The sequence below is a fragment of the Sphaerodactylus townsendi genome, linkage group LG07, assembly GCF_021028975.2.
Source record: "Sphaerodactylus townsendi isolate TG3544 linkage group LG07, MPM_Stown_v2.3, whole genome shotgun sequence".
Lineage (NCBI taxonomy): Eukaryota > Metazoa > Chordata > Lepidosauria > Squamata > Sphaerodactylidae > Sphaerodactylus > Sphaerodactylus townsendi.
In genome coordinates this window covers 121,358,387-121,374,325 of record NC_059431.1, presented here as the reverse complement: position 1 = coordinate 121,374,325, position 15,939 = coordinate 121,358,387, and positions in this window count along the sequence as shown.

Sequence of the window (15,939 nt, the reverse complement as noted above, 5' to 3'; positions counted from 1 at the left end):
AAATATTTTTTGAAAACATTTTCAAAATGCTTTCAAAATAGTAATAATAACCTTTATTAGGCATTGAGAGAATAAAAGAAATAAAGAAAACAAGCATTGGCAGGAAGGGGGTGGATTTAAAAGGAAAATCTGGGGAAATGCCTGCTGTCAGGGGGTGCCTGCTGTCAGGGGTGAAATTATTAAGATAGCAGCACCAAAATTTCCAAGTATCTTCACGAGCCCCTACTCATGATACCACCCAGGTTTGGTGAAGTTTGGGTTAGGGGGTCCAAAGTTATCGACCCTCAAAGGTGTAGCCCCCATCTCCTATTAGCTCCCATTGGAAACAATGGGGGATGAGGCACTCCCTTTGGGAGTCCATAACTTTGGACTCCCTGAACCAAACCTCACCAAACCTGGGTGATATCATCTGGATAGTCTCCCGGAAAAACCCTGAAATTTTGGTGCTGCTAGCCTAAAAACTGCGCCATCTGCAGGCCAAATATCCCACAGACGAACCTGCAGTTTTTGTGCCCCCCACAAGGCGGCGCCCAGGGCAACTGCCCACTTTGCCCAATGGGAGGAACGCCTCTGTGGGTGGGGTGTGGGTGAGCAGTCAAAAATATTGAGGGTGGAGGTTCAGGGGTTCCACTCTGTCCTTCTCCTGCTTCCTACTGCTGGGATTGATGTTTCTTTTAAGGAGGAGGAGAAGAAGAAGAAGAAGAAGAAGAGGAGGAGGAGGAGTTTGGATTTATATCCCCCCTTTCTCTCCTGCAGGAGACTCAAAGGGGCTGACAATCTCCTTGCCCTTCCCCCCTCACAACAAACACCCTGTGAGGTGAGTGGGGCTGAGAGAGCTCCGAGAAGCTGTGACTAGCCCACGGTCACCCAGCTGGCATGTGTTGGAGTGCACAGGCTAATCTGAATTCCCCAGATAAGCCTCCACAGCTCAGGCGGCAGAGCTGGGAATCAAACCCAGTTCCTCTAGATTAGATACCTGATCTCTTAACCTCCTACGCCACTGCTGCTCTCTCCCGTGTACCATCTGCCTTGACCCTTCGGGGCTCAGCCAAAGGCTTCAGGGAAGAAAAGGGATTTGGTGAAAAAAATCCTTTTCTCTTCACTGAAATCTGATACGGCTCAGCCAGCCCCAGGGAGTTACATGAGGTTTTTCCACCTTTGGGTAGGTGGGAACAATTACCGTCTCTGCAGCTGGTTGTTAGTAACAATACGGAAAACACTACTGGAACACGGCCATACAACCTGGAAAACCCGCAGCATCCTAATATGGAAACTGTCTGTCAGTGGGAGGTGAGGACAGGAAGCGTGTCAGTTTCTGATTTTGTTCCCACAATCGGAGATTTCGCCTCCTTCAGAACTGTCCCGGCCACCTGTTCAGTTAGGGACTGTGAATTGAAGCCTATTGGAATTTGACACTCGGTGGCTGTGCTGGGTATCGGGTTGGATCAATGGAGGCTTCTCGGATAGCACTTGACACAATATGTATGCTGCCCTGTGGAATCCCAGATGTCTCTCGTAAATCATAAGCGTTGCAGCCCCGTTACAGTCAAGGAGGCTGAGTATCGCGTAATGCTCTAAAAATAATCAATCAAACGATCACGAAGGTCAAGCCAGCACAGAGCCATGGGGAGCAGCCGATTCATCCTTGCAGCGCAAGCTAAACATGCGGTGAAATAGATGAGCGCTCACCCTATATCTTCCCTGGCCGTAATTTATTATTACGCCTGGGATGTGTGAGCGGAAGCAGGATAGTAAAGGACTTTATTCAGAGCTCTCTAAGGAAGTGTGAGAAGGTAGAGGGTTATGAGAAGCTGGAGGAAATTGCTGGTTCTGGAACACACTACAGACCCAGGGAATGGGCTAAAATATATAGAGTGGCCATGACAATCTAGTGATGGAAACCAGGGAGTGCAAATAGATTCTTCAGCGCTGTAAATTTTATGTCTGAGCATTTCCAGGTATTTTCGAAATATTGGTGGCCAGATATTCTCTGAGCACTTAATATTTTTGAAAGTCAATGATGTTTCATGACAATATTTAGTAGCTGACACACAGAGGCTGATGGGACATTTAACTTACTGGGAATGTTCCTAGTGAGCTGTTGTACTGTAGAGCCACTAACCTTCTCCCCGCACTCCGAGCAAATAGCCATAGGGACTGCTCGGCTTGGATATCAGGGTGAGCCGACATGAACATAAGAACATAAGAACTAGCCTGCTGGATCAGACCAGAGTCCATCTAGTCCAGCACTCTGCTACTCGCAGTGGCCCACCAGGTGCCTTTGGGAGCTCACGTGCAGGATGTGAAAGCAATGGCCTTCTGCTGCTGCTGCTCCCAATCACCTGGTCTGCTAAGGCATTTGCAATCTCAGATCAAGGAGGATCAAGATTGGTAGCCATAGACCAGGGGTAGGGAACCTGCGGCTCTCCAGATGTTCAGGAACTACAATTCCCATCAGCCCCTACCAGCATGGCCAATTGGCCATGCTGACAGAGGCTGATAGGGTGTGATTCCCTGGTATCGGAGAAACGATTCTCATGAACTGACTTCTCCTCCTTAAATCTGTCAAAATCCTTTTGAAGCTAGCTTATCGGGTTATATGGCCGTCACCACCTCCTGTGGCAGCATATTCCAAACACCAATCACACGTTGCTTGAAGAAATGTTTCCTTTTATTAGTCCTAATTCTTCCCCTGGTTGGATGCCCCCTGGTTCTAGTATTGTGAGAAAGAGAGAAAAATTTCTCTCTGTCAACATTTTCTACCCCATGCATAATGTTATAGACTTCAATCATATAACATGTGTGCTGTCATTGTCGTCACGGCCTGGATCCAAGATGATAATCCCAAATGAACAGTGCTGTAGGGGCCGCTTGGGTCAGCTTAACATCCTAATTGCTTAACATCCTAGTTAGTTACAATAATTTTTGTTTCTTATCAAGTATGCGGACTGTTTATCTCCCCATCATATAGTGCTGTTTAGATGTCAGCTAGTAGTGTGAAGTGGGTTGTTTGATTAGTTCATCTCCAGATGTTCATGGACTACAATGTATGTATGGGTAGCTTAGCCACCATTATTTATTTATTTATCAGTTTTCTATTCCGCCCTCCCCCGAAGGGCTCTGGGCGTTGCACAACGTATAAACTGAAGTAGAGCACAGTTTAAAACATAACAAATACAACTATAATAACATATATATGGCTCTATAGGATTAAATAGTTAAAACCTCTATTAAAACTCAGCGTTACAGTATATAATGCCTCGCGTCTGGCAGCTAAAACCAGTGGTGGGATCCCAAAATTTTAGTAATAGGTTCCCATAGTGGTGGGATTCAAACTGTGGTGTAGCGCCAATGGGGCTGGGTGGGGCACGATGGGGCGTGGCCAGGCATTCTGGGGGTGGGGCATTCCTGGGTGGGGCTGCAGCAAGGACGCAGCCACTGTGCCGGTCCTTGGGTGGGAAACGAATGCACGTAGGCGCCGGCTGCCACGCACGCTGGTACACCTCCTGCTAGACTGCTTCAAGTTCTGCGCACTACTGCTGAGAGGAGGGGTGTAACTAAGGCAAAAATCACGTGGCAAAATCACCAATTAATAACCCCCTCTCGGCACACACAAATAATTAGTCACCTGCTCTCAGGAACCTGTGAGAACCTGCTGGATCCCACCTCTGGCTAAAGCCCTCCCGAGAGGGGAATGGTAGGTCCCTCAAATATTATGAGGACCACCAGAGAGGGGAGCTCCCCAAAAGAAGTAGTCTTTTCATTAAGAAATCCCACAAATGATTCCATAAAACTCTGGGGTGTCCTAGAAAATTATTTCAGAATATCTGATTACACCACATTTGACCGTAAGTGATGCTTGGCATGTAATGGTATTGAATAGAAGAAGAAGAAGAAGAAGAGTTTGGATTTATATCCCCCCTTTCTCTCCTGCAGGAGTCTCAAAGGGGCTTACAATCTCCTTGCCCTTCCCCCCTCACAACAAACACCCTGTGAGGTAGGTGGGGCTGAGAGAGCTCCAAGAAGCTGTGACTAGCCCAAGGTCACCCAGCTGGCGTGTGTGGGAGTGTACAGGCTAATCTGAATTCCCCAGATAAGCCTCCACAACTCAGGTGGCAGAGCTGGGAATCAAACCCAGTTCCTCCAGATTAGATACACGAGCTCTTAACCTCCTACGCCACTGCTGCTCCAATAGCTGACTAGATCTGATATTTGGCATATGATAGATAGCTTTTGTTAGTTAACATGCCATGGGAATTAGTATTTGACAGCATCAAATTATGGGAGTATATCTTTGAAGCCTGCTAAGATAAAAATGATTAAGATATGCCAATTAACCTGAAGCATTCAAAATCCAGTTCAACATTACTCATTTAACTTGCAGATTTCTATTTTTGAATCCCACATTTCTCATTCCGACTTGGGGACTCTATTTAGATGGAAAGATGGCATAGAGATACTTTAAGTAAATAAGTACATAAAATATTCAAAATGCAAATGGAGGCCCCTTCCGCGCATGCAAAATATCCATTCGGTCAGGTATTTTAAAATAAGTATCCACATGTTGCTGGTGATGTGATGACATCATTTCCATGCTCAGTGCTGCTCATAGAGGCCTACTGCAGATATTCTCCTCCCGACCAGCCAGGTGATTGGGAACTGGGGCCCCAGAGCAGGGGCCCCCCCACCCAGTAGAGATCTGGAAACCTTACAATAACACTATGAGGTAGGTTGGGTAAGAGTGTGAGACGGGCCCTAGGTCACCCACCAGACCTCTGTGGCAGAGTGAGGATTCTAACCTGAGTTTACCAGATCCTACTCCGACACTCTAACTACCATACTACTGCATGCAGTGACATCACAATACTGCATGCAGTGACATCACAATATTACACGACCAGTTAGAACTGCCTATGTGTCACTGAGGGCAAAAAAGTTATTTCAGAATGAGAGCAATATTTCCTGGATTGTTTGCATAGGTAGCCCCAACCACTGATTTCCCTACTGGGGAGGGCTCTTGGCTCAGTGGTAGATTATCTGATTTGCATGCAGACGGTTCCTAGTTCAATCCCTGGCATCTCCAGTTAAAAGGACTAAGAAGAAGGTGATAGGAATGACCCCTTCTGAGAGGGGAAGTCACAATCATATGTCTTATTAGTAATATTTACTGTATTTACTAATACACAATAGACTTGCCCGGTCTTCAGGTTTAAGAACATAAGAACATAAGAACAAGCCTGCTGGATCAGACCAGAGTCCATCTAGTCCAGCACTCTGCTACTCGCAGTGGCCCACCAAGTGCCTTTGGGAGCTCACATGCAGGAGGTGAAAGCAATGGCCCTGCTGCTGCTGCTGCTCTCGAGCACCTGGTCTGCTAAGGCATTTGCAATCTCTGATCAAGAAGGATCAAGATTGGTAGCCATAGATCGACTTCTCCTCCATAAATCTGTCCAAACCCTTTTTAAAGCTATCCAGGTTAGTGGCCATCACCACCTCCTGTGGCAGCATATTCCAAACACCAATCACACGTTGCGTGAAGAAGTGTTTCCTTTTATTCGTCCTAACTCTTCCCCCCAGCATTTTCAATGGATGCCCCCTGGTTCTAGTATTGTGAGAAAGAGAGAACAATGTCTCTCTGTCAACATTTTCTACCCCATGCATAATTTTATAGACTTCAATCATATCCCCTCTCAGCCGTCTCCTCTCCAAACTAAAGAGTCCCAAACGCTGCAGCCTCTCCTCATAAGGAAGATGCTCCAGTCCCTCAATCATCCTCGTTGCCCTTCTCTGCACTTTGTCTATCTCTTCAATATCCTTTTTGAGATGTGGCGACCAGAACTGAACACAGTTCAAGGTTTGTTCTGTAGACCCTGAAATCGGCCCTCTTTCTCCATGCCTTTATGAAATGTTAATATCTGGGCTGATTATTTAGCCAGGCATAACTAAGTAGGTTATTTTAAAAGCCTTCTTTGCATGCGTATGTGTATAGTGTTGTCACGTTGCATCCAGCTAATGGCGACACCACAAGGTTTTCATGGGAAGCAATTAAGCAGAGGTGGTTTGCCGTTGGCTTTCTCTGAAGCAATGCATCTGTGACTTGCACTCAAGGTATCGGGCAGATATTTTTGTCCCTTCAGAAGGAAACCAACCCTGCACAAGATTATTCTCAAAGACATCCACTGGTAGAGATGGCGAACATAAATTTCACAAGAATATCAAATACTCAGAGCCCATTGTTTCTGACTAAAAATAGACACTGAGATAGCATGAATTGCATGCATAAGTGTACACACAGGAAAATGGCACAATCACAGTTAATTATCAGAAACCGTTTTAATCCTTTTGTTTCCATTATGTTATACCTGAAGACTATTCCTTCTTTCATCGGCTAAATTAGAATGTTAGTTTCCTCATTGTTTAACATGGTAGAGGCACATGCGGCCTGGACTGTCATTACTGCTGCTCCGGTGTGTGTTTTATTTTGGAGGTTTAAGGGTTTCTATGTATAAGCTGCTGCTGTTCAAAATGTCGGCCTTTAGCACAACACAGAATGGATGGACGATTGACAAATGTTTTGACTGGATGGGAGCTGTGCCCAATGGGGCGTATCCATCCAGCCCTCTCGCCACTTTTTTTACTCTTGAGATCTGCATTTTAAATTACTCAGCAGCAGTGGCGTAGGAGGTCAAGAGCTCGTGTATCTAATCTGGAGGAACCGGGTTTGATTCCCAGCTCTGCCGCCTGAGCTGTGGAGGCTTATCTGGGGAATTCAGCCTAGCCTGTACACTCCCACACACGCCAGCTGGGTGACCTTGGGCTAGTCACAGCTTCTCGGAGCTCTCTCAGCCCCACCTACCTCACAGGGTGTTTGTTGTGAGGGGGGAAGGGGCCACAGGAGATTGTCCCAGCCTCTCTTGAGTCTCCACTGCAGGAGAGAGGGGATATAAATCCAAACTCCTCCTCCTCCTCCTCCTCCTCCTCCTCCTCTTCTTCTTCTTCTTCTTCTTCTTCTTCTTCTTCTTCTTCTTCTTCTTCTTCTTCTTCTTCTTCTTCTTCTTCTTCTTCTTCTTCTTCTCATGTACACCTTGAACTCTATCAGTCAGCTCTACTGAGAGAGTTCAGAGTGTGTGCTATGGAAGAAGTGATTGAGTGGGGTGCTGTGGAGTGTAAGAGAAATCTGGGTTTTCTACTGAAGTTATTAGCCTAAGTGGCAAGTCAGGAAATTAAGGTTTGTTTAAGGAACTTGAGTAAAAGGAGAACTGTGCCTGTCTAAAACAATTACGTTTATGGACCATACTGAAACTGTTGAAATGTTATATTTCTCAACAAACCCATATTTCTGTTTAAGAGAAACTAGCTGCTTTATTTAGAGTAAAGGACTCCCTTTTACCTGAAAGCCACCTCCACACACTAACTATTCTGTAATTCTGCCAAATCTAACTAAGCTGTTCTGTTTTTTCGGTTCAGGTCCAAGGTAACAGCAGAAATAAGGAGGGAATGCTAAGGAAGGCAAGGAGGCAGCATAACTTAAGTCACCTAAAAATACGACAGAAATGTCTGTACAGGTTAGGGGTCTGAGAAAAGGGGAAAAACAGTTACAACCATCCTTGCTCTATGTCAGCGGTGGCGAGCCTTTTCGAGACCGAGTGCCCAAATTGCAACCCAAAACCCACTTATTTATCTCAAAGTGCCAACACGGTAATTTAACCTGAATACTGAGGTTTTTGTTTAGAAAAAACGGTTGGCTCCGAGGCGTGCATTACTCAGGTGTAAGCTTGGTGGTAGTCGGTGGCTTTGCTTTGAAGCAACCGTGCAACTCTTCCAACGGGTGAATCATGACCCTAGGAGGGTTTACTCAGAAGCAAGCTCCATTGCCAGCAACCAAGCTTACTCCCCGGTAAAGGATCACACTTTAGTTTAACAGCGCTTAACAGGGTTACCTACACTACTTCCCTAGGTCTTAGGTTTAATGCTAATAATTGAGCCCAGCGACCCAGGCCAGCCTCGATGTGTGTGTGTGTGGGCACTCTGTTTATGCGTGCCCACAGAGAGTGCCACCTCTGGCATCCGTGCCACAGGCTCGCCATCACTGCTCTATGTAGAGCAAAGCTTGCACAAGATTCTCATTTGGGTTCTCAGGTGCCAACTCCGCATTCTAAAAGTCTAGGAATTCAAAAAGACAGATTTTGGATCTCAAAGTTCCAAACAATCATCCAGCTTCCGGAATGTTCCTTTTAAAAAGGTTGTCATTTGAACCAAGTCGAGATTTTCTGAACCTCTGACCACGTCAGAGGTCTTCAACCAGATTCTTTGCTCTAACCCTTACCACTTCCACCTTTCTCCTCTGCGCCTTTCCTTGGCTGTGACTAGCTTCACAGGGCCGTGGTAGTGCTCGTGTTTCTGGGGACCTGGGCCAACCAAAACCATTCTGAACAAGAATAAAGTGCTCAATATTCAGAATGCAGATACCTTTAGAAATGCACCGCAGTTGCCATTCTATTTTCTGCCACCGTTTTCCATTAAAATTGCCCCTCTCCCCGCAAGAATGGTCCCATCTACACATAGGTAAGACCATCCTTGCCACAGTGACTGCTTGTCTCCAGGGGTGATTCAATAACCCGCTCTGCCCCTGGTCTGTACCCCTTGGCCCTTTTCCCTGCCTTTCTCTCGTAAGTTGTTCTCCACATGTCATCTGGTGACCTTCTGCCTTTCATTCATAGCTCCCGACAGTGGTGGGATCCAAAATTTTAATAACAGGTTCCGATGGTGGGATTCAAACAGTGGCGTAGCGCCAATGGGGCTGGGTGGGGCATGACGGGGGCTGGGCCAGGAATTCCGGGGGAGGGGCATTCCTGGGTGGGGCTGTTCCTTTTTACTTGGCTATTACTGTAGCCATTTTTGTTAAGGGCAAAAGCTATCGGCTGCAGAAAAGAGACAAGTTAGGGATTGTCTGCCAATTCCCATCTCGCTCTGAAATGACGGTAAGTGTGTGGGGGTGGGCGCTGTGGGGTGGGGGGTAGGGGTGGGATGGGATGGGATGAGATGAGATGGGGTGCCATGGGGGGAAGGGGGCCCCAGGGGGTCCTGGGGGTGATTTTGCATTTCCCACTTGACGAGATTTGTTGTACCCAGGGACAGAGATTACCCCCTTGTCCCTAGTGGAGTTAATCATTAACAACCGGTTCTCCGAACTGAGAAAATTTTAATAACCGGTTCTGCCGAATAGGTGCGAATAGGCTGCATCCCACCTCTGGCTCCCGACCCTGCCACAAAACCCCTTTGTACTCTATGATATCGGCCTGAACATTCGAGGACACCCACTAGCACAATGAGAAATATTAATGAATTACGACAGAATACTAGTGGATTCTTCAGGGATTCTTGAATTTTCTGGACAGATGCCTCCTGTTCAGAATACTCAATTTAAAAAAAATATATAAACTGAATTCTATTTCAGCTCAGTCAAACCCTCCACTCTCTGCCTAGAACAGGGGTAGGGAACCTGCGGCTCTCCAGATGTTCAGGAACTACAATTCCCATCAGCCCCTACCAGCATGGCCAATTGGCCATGCTGACAGAGGCTGATGGGAATTGTAGTTCCTGAACATCTGGAGAGCCGCAGGTTCCCTACCCCTGGCCTAGAATCTTTAACTGTCACACGTGAAACAGTCTGTGTTGGGTTTCAGCCAGTTGGTCAGGTAGCTGCATTCCTGTGTTTTGCTAGTTTTTGAGGATAGTTGAATTGGCCTGAAGGACAACACCTAGATTTGAGTCCAGTAGCACCACTTTGGAGACCAGTGAAATATTCAGGGTTATGAACACTGCCAAAATTCATACCCCGAAAATCTTGTTAGTCTTAAGCAGGGGCGTAACGAGGCAAACTGGAGCCCTGGGCAAAACCTGAGTTGGATTTCCCCCCCGCCCCCAATGGGCAGCCACCCCACCACGACCAAAAAATTTTTTTTGCACCAGGTCATTGGTACCGGCAGGGGATGCATTTTTAGATGTATCAGCACCAAAATTTCAGCGTATCATCAGGAGACTGTCCTTATGCTACCCCAAAGTTTGGTGCAGTTTGGTTCAGGGGGGACAAAGTTATGCACCCTCAAAAGGGTAGCCCCCATTTCCTTAGCTCCCATTGGAAAGAATGGGGGATGGGGGCACCACTTTTGAGGGTCCATAACTTTGGACTCCATGAACCAAACTGCATTAAGCTTGGAGCTGCCATCAGGACAGTCTCCAGATGTCCCTAAAGAAGCCCCAGTGCCGCCTGATCAAAAATGCGCTCCCTGGAAGGATACATCCCAGAAATTTGCTTAAAGAATGCTTTGTTTCCTTGCAAAAAATCGAGAGTTTTTCTGCATTTCTGTCAATGGGGGTGGCAGGCTGGGGGGCACATTTCTGAAGGCACAGTCTCAAAACGTTCAGGGTCTCATGCCCTAATGATACCGCCCAGGTTTGGTGCAGTTTGGTTCAGGGTCCATAACTCAAAACTGTAGCCCCCATCTCCTATTAGCTCCCATTGGAAACAATGGGCGATGGGGCACCCTTTTGGGAGTCCATAACTTTGGACTCCCTGAACCAAACCTCACCAAACCTGTGTGGTATCAACAGTAGGGTCTCACAAAGGTACTCTGAAATTTTGGTGCCGCTAGCCTAAAAACTGCACCCCCTGCAGTTCAAAAACAGAAAATCACTAAAAATACCCAAAAACAAACCCTGCATTTTTGGTGTCCCCCACAAGGTGGCGCCCTGGGCAGCTGCCCACCTTGCCCCTGGCCTTAAGGTGCTGCCAGTCTTGGATCCCATGTGTATTTGTGAATCACCAGCAGTTTCACAATTGGATCTCTCTGCATCGCCTGATCAGCCATCCGAGGCACAGATGCAGTTGTCGTTCAATGGCTCACATGATAAACATTGCAACCACCCAACGAATTCGGTGCCTATTGATTTGTAAACAACCTTAAAGAGTACTTGCCTTTGCGGAGTCGGTGGGTGGGGTGGGGAGCAGCTCCGTCGACTGTTTTAGGTGATGATGAGGCCCCTCCCGTGCCTCCTTCTCGGCTGGCAGTCGCACAACAGCTTCCCTGCCCCGTTTGCTGCATCCAGTTTATTCAAATGCTATTTTTAATTGTGTTAATTATAAATCATGATGCGCGTTCTCCTAGCAGACTTCCAAACATTTGAGTGAAAGGCAGCTGGGACAGCTGTGGAGAGTGGCCCAGAGCTGATTGGATTCTCAGCTGGCACGAATAACCTCAGTCAAGTCATGGGGGCTGACACCATTCGATAAGTTTTCTCTGTTGCCCCAGGTAAAAATAGAAGAAGAAGAAGAAGAAGAAGAAGAAGAAGAAGAAGAAGAAGAAGAAGAAGAAGAAGAAGAAGGAGGAGGAGGAGGGGGAGGAGGAAGAGGGGGGAAGGAGGAGAAGGAGAAGGAGAAGGAGAGAGAGGAGGAGGGGGATGAGGAGGAGGAGGAGGAGGAGAGAAGAAGGAGAAGAAGAAGAAGAAGAAGAAGAAGAAGAAGAAGAAGAAGAAGAAGAAGAAGAAGAAGAAGAAAAGGAGGAGGAGTTTGGATTTATATCCCCACTTTCTCTCCTGCAGGAGACTCAAAGGGGCTTACAATTTCCTTGCCCTTCCCCCCTCACAACAAACACCCTGTGAGGCAGGTGGGGCTGAGAGAGCTCAGAAGAACTGTGACTAGCCCAAGGTCACCCAGCTGGCGTGTGTGGGAGTGTGCAGGCTAATCTGATTCCCCAGATAAGCCTCCACAGCTCAGGCGGCAGAGCTGGGAATCAAACCCGGTTCCTCCAGATTAGATACACGAGCTCTTAACCTCCTACGCCACAGGACAAGCAATGAAACAGATAGTGAAGTGGGCAGATTCTAACCCCCACCGGGGACTGGGCTAGTAGAAAGGAATGCTCTTACTGTGGAATTTAATTGGAAATAAAAGCACGTGTGCTTCAAACAAAGATCCGGCAGATTTATAAAACTGAACTTCCTCTTGAGTACCTGAGAGCGCCGTGGGCTCTTTATGGTGACATATTTTACGGCAAGGAAATGATCTCACAGATCCACTAAGAAATTAGATGCAGAAAGAACAAAATACAACCCTTTTAGAAAGGATGCAGTAGTCAGAAATATGTTTTCCAAGTGGGTTTTTTGGAACTATGGGATTGCATCCACAATGTGGGGCTTAGTTTAACCCTGGTGCTGTTGCCAGCCAGTGAGGGAGCATCCCCCCGCCCCCCCCGGCCCAAATTGTAAATACCTGTAATTCTAAACCTGATAAAGTTTTCTTCCTCTCACCACTGGAAAGTTCAAGTGCTCTGCTGTGACCTGGATTTATACTGACATCTGCTGGTGGGAAGGAATAATAACATCTTGTCGGTACTCACATCTTTTCCACCAAGGGCTTTGTATTTCCTGATGGATTTTATTTAGAGATTGTCATAATGAAGGGCACGCTGGACAAGCAACTGTTGCTTCCAAGAACGGTGCTTCAGCATTCCAGGGTACAGAAGTTCTTGCAAGTGAGAATAAGCATTTCTACTAGCTTGTGTCTAGCAGAGGAATGAAAGCAAATGTAGGATACTTGCTTGGAAGTTGCGGGTAGATTTTACAGTGCATTAAATGGAGTGCCTGAATAAAATCCCATTTAACTGCATCATACATTCAATTCCACCCACTGGGATATATATATATGACTGTCTCCGGCCTTGTGGTTGGTAAACTTCTGCTAACTTAGAAGATGATCCTTTAGTGAACCTTTATTTTATATTTTTTATACACACACACACACACATATACACACATATATACACACACATATATACATATATACACACACACACATATATATACATATACATATATACATATACATATATACATACATATATACATATATACATATACACATATATACATATAAAATTATATTTATATATATATATATATATATATATATATATATATATTATTGATATTCGGCTCAGTATGTGATAATGATGATGTATATGTGCATATGATATTTGTGTATAAATGTGTGTGTGTGTGTGTGTGTATATGTGTGTGTGTGTGTGTGTGTGTGTATATATATATATAATATAAAATAAAGGGTGTCACTAGGGATCGTACTTCTAAGTTGTAAGAAGCTCTTACACTAGCCCAAGGCCGAGACCCAGTCCAGTCTAGAGCTGAAGGAGCAGTTAACAACTTAACATGATTGGTTAGTCTCAACTGTGACTCTAGAATAATGAGAGGCTGATGCTGGTGTGGGGGAAAATATCCTGTTGGATGTATGCATTGTATATGCTATGCTAAGTTGAGATGGTGAGATAGAGTTGAGTCTAGTTCACTGTGTGTTCACTGTGTTATTGCTGAAGAGTTCTGTATAGTCTGATAGTCTTGTATAGCATAGACTTGTGTAACCTTGCAACTGCAAAAAGTAAAAAAACCTTCCCTATGGAAGAATTACATCTTGTGTGGAGGGAGTATTCTTTTCCAAAGGTGCTAGAAGGTTGCAGTGAGTGCAAGAAGACTATAAATCTTCTCCTCTTACCAGAGTGACTCCGCTTTAAACTCTGCGGATATTCACCTGGCTACATCATGAGATCTCAGTGGCCATTTTGAGGTTGCTTAGCCTCTGACCCAGAAGAGAGGATGGCGTTGGAGGGGCAGTGGGAAGGTGGCAAAGTAGAGAGGAGTTATAGCCATATAGAGAGGAGTTCTAATCAGTGGCATAGTGAGGGGAACATGAGTGTACTTTAGCCCCAGGTGAAACTTTGGTGTGTCACATTGGGGGGCGCATTTGGCCACCAACCCTCCTTCCAGGGGCGTAACAAGGCAAACTATAGCCCTGGGCAAAACCTGTTGGATGCCCCCCCCCCATGGGCGGCCACTCTACCACGACCAATTTTTTTTTTTGCACAGGGACATTTGGTAGCCTGCGGAGAGTGCATTTTTGAGACATATCCAGCACCATAATTTCAACAGTATCATCAGGAGATCGTCCTTATGCTGCCACTCCAAGTTTGGTGAGGTTTGGTTCAAGGAGTCCAAAGTTATGGACTCCCAAAGGGAGTGCCCCCATCCCCCATTGTTTCCAACGGGAGCTAATAGGAGATGGGGGCTACAGTTTTGCTAAGGAGATGGGAGCTCGACCTTTGAGGGTCCATAACTTTGGGACCCTCTGGAACCAAACTACGCCAAACTTTTAAGAGAGTGTCCCATCAGGACAGTCTCCAGATGATACCCTGAAATTTTGGTGCTGATTGCAAAGTTTATTCAGCGTTCTTTGCTATTGAATCCAACATTCTTCCAGCGTTTTGGAAAGGGCTTGTCTTCTCCAACAGGTCTAATTTACTATCTTCTTTCTGGCCCGGTTAGTGAAGCCACCCGGCCTTCCATACATGCCTACGTGATTTTACCTACACCATCACAAACTGACTTTTGAAACATTTATGAATGAACTTGATTCCAGTGCTATTCTGTTCGTGTACAATAATGTATTTATAATACTATTAATGCGTTTAGACTTGTCACTCATGCTATAAATCAGTTTGTTTGTACTTCCCTGTTTTGGTAGAGTAGTTTTCTGAGGTAGCTCATCCAGTTTCAATGTAACTCCTTTTCTCCTAAGCTTCGTTTGAACACTCTCCGAGATGCTCCAATCATCCAGGAAAATGCTGATGGTATTTTTAACAAGGGTCTATCTATCTATCTATCTATCTATCTATCTATCTATCTATCTATCTATCTATCTATCTATCTATCTATCTATCTAATCTATCTATCTATCTATCTATCTATCTATCTATCTATCTATCTATCTATCTATCTATCTATCTATCTATCTATCTATCTATCTATCTATCTATCTATCTATCTATCTATCTATCTATCTATCACTCTCTCTCTCTCAATCAATCAATCAATCAATCAATCAATCAATCAATCAATCAATCAATCTATCTATCTATCTATCTATCTATCTATCTATCTATCTATCTATCTATCTATCTATCTATCTATCTATCTATCTATCTATCTATCTATCTATCTATCTATCAATCAATCAATCAATCAATCAATCAATCACATTTATATACCGTAGCCCTCCCGAAGGGCTTCCAGGGCGTGAACAGCTGAATACTTACAAATAGAGCACAAAATAAAATCAATAAATCTCAGATCATTAAATAAATCATAGCAAATGGTTCTATAGTCTTTGAATCATTAAAACCCCATTAAAAGCAGCATATTAATATCAAATACAATAAATAATACAATAAGAGGCAACCTACTAACCAATCATCAAGTAACAGCTGACTCATGGTTTTTGTCATCAAGTAACAGCTGACTCATGGTGACCCTGCCGGGTTTTCGAGGGGAAAGGTGTTGGGAGGTGGTTTGCCATTGCCTGTCTCCACGCCATGCCCCTGATATTCCTTGTAAATCTCCCATCCAAATAACAGCCAGGGTCAGGTCTAAGACGTCACCAACACATTTCCATGGCAGAGTGGGGGCTCGAACCTGGGTTTCCCAGATCCGAGTCTGGTTCCAGAACCACTACGCCATGCTGGCTCTCTTTAATAAACATACAGTAGCTTTATTCAGGAGATACGAATGAAGGAACACAAGGCCGACTGGTGTCCGCAGCAGTTTCATTAGCCCAGGGGTCTGCAACTTGCGGCTCCGGAGCCGCATGCGGCTCTTTCAGCCTTATACTGCGGCTCCGTGTGGCCTGGAGGCCGGAGGGTAGCAGGGCGTGTCCCTCCAGCCCTCCAGAGCAGTGCTGGAAGGAAAGGTGAGTCGAGGGCCCGAAACAGGCGGCTCTGTGCGTGCTTTTCGCATCCCCTCCACTCGCCTCTCCTTCCAGCAGTGCTCTGGAGGACTGTAGGGACACGCCCACGCTACCCTCTGACCCCAGGAGGT